This window comes from Ictidomys tridecemlineatus, chromosome 5 (assembly GCF_052094955.1).
Source record: "Ictidomys tridecemlineatus isolate mIctTri1 chromosome 5, mIctTri1.hap1, whole genome shotgun sequence".
Classification (NCBI taxonomy): domain Eukaryota; kingdom Metazoa; phylum Chordata; class Mammalia; order Rodentia; family Sciuridae; genus Ictidomys; species Ictidomys tridecemlineatus.
Window position 1 is genome coordinate 65,677,810 of NC_135481.1, and position 6,838 is coordinate 65,684,647.

Below are 6,838 nucleotides of genomic sequence, written 5' to 3' on the forward strand. Positions count from 1 at the left end.
CCTAAGCTATTAATATTTATGTTTTTTAAAAATGTAGGATAATAGTTATACAGGGCTGATTATTCTCACTTTTCAAAAGAGGAATTTGAAATTGAGAGGCCCCCATGCTGCAGCTCAGAGCCACTAAATTTTCTTCCAGATAGCGAGTATCTAGGAAATAACCGACCCACAAGTAATTACTGGTATGCTCAGCCCTGAGAACGGGTCCCTTGCCAAGACCTCAGTCTGGAAAATTCCTCCTTCTGATCTAACCCTTCCTTACTTCTCACCCTAGAGCTTTCTCATTCTTACTAAATCTTTCCTCACCATGACCAGGCCTCCCTTTTCTTACCCCCATTCATTAATGACTGTCTTTCTAGCTTCTTTGGACCCCTACCCAGGCTGGATTACATCAGAAATGATTTAAACAGGCTTTTAAAAGAATCCTTGAATTGCTCATTCTCAAAGTGCCTCCTGTGGCTGTGATACTGGTGATAAGAATCAGGGCCGAGTTCCATTTCCCCAATGTGAAGATTGAACACCTGAGGAATGCCAGGCAAGCATAGAAAGCAAGCTTCATTCACTTCATTTAAAGGACAGAAGAGATATAGACTTCTCCAAAGAGAAGGAGTCCCAGAGCTGGGCATCTGAGGAAGTGGAGATGTCCTGCCCCTTTTATGCATTTTAGATTTCCTTTGTTCTCATGCTCTCTCCTCCCCCATCCTGCCTATGTCACTAGTGACCAGGAAGGCAATGGCCCAGGGGGTCATTCATTGATTAAAAACTCCTTGTACGGGAGGAACAATTCCCTGAAGACAGGTAACCTTGGCAACAGGAGAGGAGGTGAAGGGCTCTGAAGGTATTAGCGTTTTATTTCTTTTCCTTTCAAACTTCAAAAAGAAGTTCCCATCTTCCCCAATCTGACCCAATCATACCTTACCTACACTGAATGTCCTTTTTGCCCCTCTGGCCTCAATATCCCGTCTGAGAATGGAACCCTTACTGCTATAAGGGAAATTGGGTGATGACTGCCCTGGCTGCTTTGAGCTGAGAGTGAGCAACCTGGGGCAAGCATTTTGGGTTTCCCATTTGGGAATGTTTGGGGTCAGTCAAGGGGTCTGTGGCAAAAGTCTGGTTGAGAAAGAACAGGCTGTAAAGTCATCTGAGAGGCGGGTGCTTCTATGAGAGAAACAAAAATACATGAGCCCTAGAATGAGATTAATACAAAATAAATGTTGTACCATCTGGAACATCACATTACTCTCTCACCAGGAGGTGCAAGAGTGAAGAAGCTGGTCCCATAACAAGGCCAGTGAGGATAAGGCATTTATTTGGGAATGTAAATCTTTAACATTGTCAGAGTTGTCAGGAATGTAAGCATAGAACTTAGTTTTTGTAATGTCATAGATGCCCTTATAAGATGAGGTTAAGATATATAATGCGATCTGATTTTTGTAAAATATCTTTTTATTGGCATAACCTGTGTGTTTAGTAGAGATCCTATTTTTAGCACTTAGGGCTAGATAATCATATTAGCAAACAGAGATCAAGCCTACCTGTGTAGGAGGTTAGGATTTGTAGGCCTTAAATTGACTATTGGACTAAAAACCTGCTGACTCTGATAGTCTCTTTTGATAGTTATCAGGCACTCTTGTCCAAGAATCTCTCTTTTGCAGCCTCCATTCTCACTTATTCCTAGTGGGGCTAACAAGTATAAGCATATATCTTAAGTTAGATTATTCTCCTTTCTTTTAAATTCCCAGGTATGGTTGTGCTTTGGTTATAACTTGCTTTCTAGGTGTGTAACACCACGCTGGTCAAATTGACCTTGTTTTTTTCTATTGTTAAGCATCAGCTGAGTTTCCTCAGAGGGTCACTCTTAGGAACTTGAAAGCAGCTTCTTAGCTCCTTTAGTGCCATCTCCCAGAATGGATCAGGGTCTCCTTGGTCTTGTGGCTTCCTTGACCTTGGAAGCATCAGGGATGCTTCTCCAATGACCCTCCTTTTTGCAGCATGTGCATGGATCAGCTTTCTGTTCTCCAGGGTCTCATTAATCCCAGAGTTGCAAAGCCCTCAGAGAAGTTCTCTTGTTCCTTGGGTTCAAGCTGACTCAGAGGGCAAGAGCCAAAAATTGGCTATTTTCTCTTTTGGCCCTTTTATTTTTTAACTTTATTTTATTTTTAGCTATTTTATTTTAAAGATAAAATCATTTTTATTAGTTTTTTATTTGTTCTAATTAGTTATGCATGACAGTAGAATGCACTTTGATGTATCATATATAGATGGAGTATAATTTCTCATTCTTCTGGTTGTACATGATGTAGAATCCCACCAGTTGTATAGCTATATATGTACATAGGGTAATACTCTCCTTCCTACCCCCAAGCCCCCTCCCCTCACTTAACTACTCTCTACCCAATCAAAAGTAACTCTATTCTTCCCTAGTCCATGCCTCCATTGTAAATTAGCATCTGCATATCAGAGAAAACATTTGGCCTTTGTTTTTTGGGGATTGGTTTATTTCACTTAGCATGATATTCTCCAGCTCCACCATTTACCAGCAAATGCCATACATAATTTCATTCTTCTTTAAGGCTGAGTAATATATATATATATATATATACATTTCTCACATTTTTTAATCCATTCATCTGTTGAAAGGCACCTATGTTGGTTCCAACATTTAGCAATTGTGAGTTGGGCTGCTACAGAAAAAGAATTGATCAATAAATATATAAAAAAAGTGTTCAACATCTTTAGCAATTAGAGAAATGCAAATCAAAATTACTCTAAGATATCATCTCACTCCAGTCAGCATGGCAATTATCAAGACTACAAACAATAATAAATGTTGGTGAGGAGTGCAGGAAAAGACACACTCAAACATTACTGGTGGGAATGCAAATTGGTGCAACCATTATGGAAAGCAATATGGAGATTTCTCGGAAAACTTGTAATGGAAACACCATTTGACCCAGCTATCCCACTCCTCAGTTCTTACCCAAATGACTTAAAATCAGCATATTACAGTAATGTAGATACATCAATGTTTATTTCCTTAACTTTAATCTCCAAGTTTTGGTCTTAAACATCCAACAAGACAGTTTCACCAGTCTTAAAGTAAGAGTACTAGATTTTAACCTTAATATATATAACTTTACAGTTGTTTACCCCTTCTATTTAATTGGAGTCTGTATTAGTACTGGAAGTTAGCTTTACATCCTGTCTATCCTATAGATGATGATCTATTATTGCAAATTAACTCAGGCTGTTATATTTCTGTAAAACACTAACAGATAACAGTTAAAGTTTACAAGGAAAATACAAAATGAAATTAACGATAGTAAAAACATTTTTAGTTTGTGTAATAGCTGTTAACTAAGAAACATAATTTTATAATCCCAAATCTTTACTTTAAACATTAGTTTGAAGAACAACCTGGTAAAATACCCTTTTAAATCTTATATCTTAAAGACTTGAATACCTGAAAGGTATAAATACATTTAGTATAAAAGAAGCCAGTAACAGCACCATAATTACACTGATGTTCACATATTAACCATTCTTAGCTTTCAAAGAAAAGTTTGGAATCTATAACATATTGAAATACTCTTAAAATAACAGTTGTTGTTTAACCAGAGAAGTATAAACCCTAATTCCTATAAGACTAGTTTCTCTAAAGAATAAAATTTAACAGACATAAGAAGTTATCTTGATACATAAGAGAAGATTAATGTTTTCAGAAATCTGTTACTGCACCCCATAGAGGATTAAACTTTGGTTTATATCAGTACATTAATATTTGACCTTAGGGAAAAACTTTGAATGATTTAACTGATTATGCTAATTATATGTAACCAATTTAGTTATACACAAACTTTTTGAAATTTACCCTCTATAAGCCTTCTGCAACTTACTTAGACATTCTACAACTTTTTACTTTATCACACAAAGATTATCTCATCTAGAAACATTTCTTTTTCCTTCAACCTTCCATATTAAAATATATTTCCACATCTTGAATCTTCTTATATCTCTTTTCTGAAACAACCCTTATAAAATTTCTGAATTTAGACAAATTACTCCACTTTAATAAGATGAAATACTTTCATGTTTTTATGGTACTATAATACTATAATTGAAACCCAACTGAAACTTCTTATACTCTGCATATAAATTATACCTGATAGAATTTTAACTCTTAGTAAACTTGTTTCAGCAAAGACACAGACACAAAGCAATATTAAACTTCTTTTCCATTTACCAATTTATGAAAACACACATGATGTTTAAATATATTACCTTATGGAACTTAATAAGTAAAGAGTACTTGATTTTATATTTAGTGGTTGATGTTTCAGAACTTTAGCTTTGTAAATTAATCAGATGTCTGTAAAAACCAAGATCTTAGACAAGTGAAGTAAACAGAACTAGCCATCTCTTTCTTATTGAAGAAAAATCCTAGAAGCAATGGATATTATATTTTAGACATTTTATAGATACTAACACTTTGTTAGTTGACTACCTAGAAAAACTTGTGAATTAAGTTTCATAATCAGAAAACTTATAATGGAACCACCATTTAACCCAGCTATCCCACTCCTCAGTTTATACACAAAGGACTTAAAGACATCTTTACTCTCATCTGTTTACCTAAATTTAAAATGAACTTTTTAAGTCTCATGAACTAAAAGGTATTTGGATCCATTTCTCATTTAAATTTTAATTTATGAGCACTCATTTATCTAAATGCCAGCTTTGATACCATGTACATGATACATGGACATAAGCACATATGTAGACATAACAACACAATACATAGTTGTGCACACATACATAAAACAATCAGGAAACAGAGATCTTGTATTTGTTTCTGGGTAGATCTACATAGATAGGAAACAATGTTACAGATGTTTATTAAAGCCTCTATTAAATGTATTAGAAATTAAAATATAGCTTATCAGACTTTCACATCATTAGTTAAATATAGGGCGGGCCTGTACAGTTGTAAAGTTGTAAAGCCTAACAGCCATGGTGGACACTGAGATCAAAGGTTCAGGTGGCCACTTATACTCAATGGCTGTCAGATTTATTCCTAACATCACCATGTCTATGCACTACTTAGGATTTTGTAAGAAGAAAATTTCCCAAAGTATTTGAGAAATTTGAGAGCTAAAGCTTGAAAATTTGGCCTCTGAACAAATACATGGTAGAGAAAGCTCTATAGTTAGATAAAATAAGATTGATCAAAAAATATATTAATTTAGGTGTGCAGGATCAAATATGAATTCACCATAAAACCATGAACTCAAAAATACAGGATTTTAAAAAACAGGAGCATGCAGAACATCTTTATCAGATGTGCATTTTTGGCTAAGATTAGAGTTAGTTTAGATATTGAAAGAATGAGAGAGCCTTGAAATCCTTAGGTAAGAATTCTCAAGGTAAAGAAGACTTAACCATTCCAATTTCCTCCCTGTGCTGTAGTGTTTAGGGAGGAAGAAAGCAGCTTGGTAGACTGCAAGAGGGAGATAAGATAGACAGTCATTTGGGTCCCACAAGGGGCTTGGATTTAAGAATGACACTTTTCTTTTTTGGTTCCAAATCAGTTCTCTGCAAGCCTTGCCATCCTTGCAGGCCTCCACAGTTTGCACTTCAAACGCAAGCCTTGTGAGATAGAGATCTGGCAGAAGCTATGTAAGGGAAACTATTGTTTTGAGCTTGAGAGGTAAAAGCTCATATATAGGACATTTAATCATTTTTTTCTTTTGTCAAATCAGTCTGTTATATGTGGTCCTATAAGTTATGTTTCCTCCAGAGACCAGTTTTATTCACCAACTGGTAATCAACCAGACTGGATGCAGAAAATTTGTCTGTAGGTCGAACTTATCCCAATTTTTTCAGTATGCAGGCTAGTGGTGAACCTGGCATAACTGTTGAGAACAAAGCTCTCTTCTGAATATAAGAAAGCAGAACTCAGGTGCCCCTACTGGAAAAATCTGTCCATTTCACTGGAGACAGCTCTCTTAAAGTCCAGCACTCTGTCTCTCACTACATGGTTTTGCCAATTCTAATGCTGCCTCAGCTGGCAGATGCAGGGGTCCCTGCTTTACTCCATGCCAAAGACCCAGGAGAATTCAGACTTAGGGGCATGACTGACCTTCTCCTGTTACTATAAATATCCAAATGCAATGACCCATGAAAACACCTATAATGGGGCACATTGCTCTGTGGGCTAAAGAAATCTACAGAGGGTAAGAAGGACATCTAGTTGTCTAAAACGCTTAATGCCCTTTTCCCAGAGGAGTTTATGGAAGGGGCAAATTGCAAATGGCTCTCTTTTGCAGTCAAAAAAATTTGCAGAGCACATTGGAGCACAGAAGAAACAATGGGGAGGATTTCTACAGGCTTATAAAGGCTGTGAACAAAGGGGATTTCCTTGCAAACCATTCCCAATAAAATGTCCCTCTCTCAATGGCTAGTGTCTGATGAGCCAGGGGAGAGGGGTGCTCAGAAGCAGCAAACATGGGAGAGTGCAGAATTGCTCATCCAGAGACCATTGTGTTAACTGGGGCTTTCATTCAATGCAGCTTAATTGACTGGTCACCACAGGATACCTCATAGGAGCCACCAGGAGGAGAGTCAGGGAAGAAACTTTTGAGATTTACTAGGGAGTGGCACCAGCCACAATCTCACAGTTGTTCCAACCCTTTGTCTGACTGTGTCCTCATATCCAAAGGCAGACTAGGATTAGAGACATTGTATACTCACACCAGAAGCACTTTAGACTGTATAGGATAGTAAGAAACAGCTTTGGCAGAACCCAACATGCCTGACCCATAGGACAGGTGATTTGGAA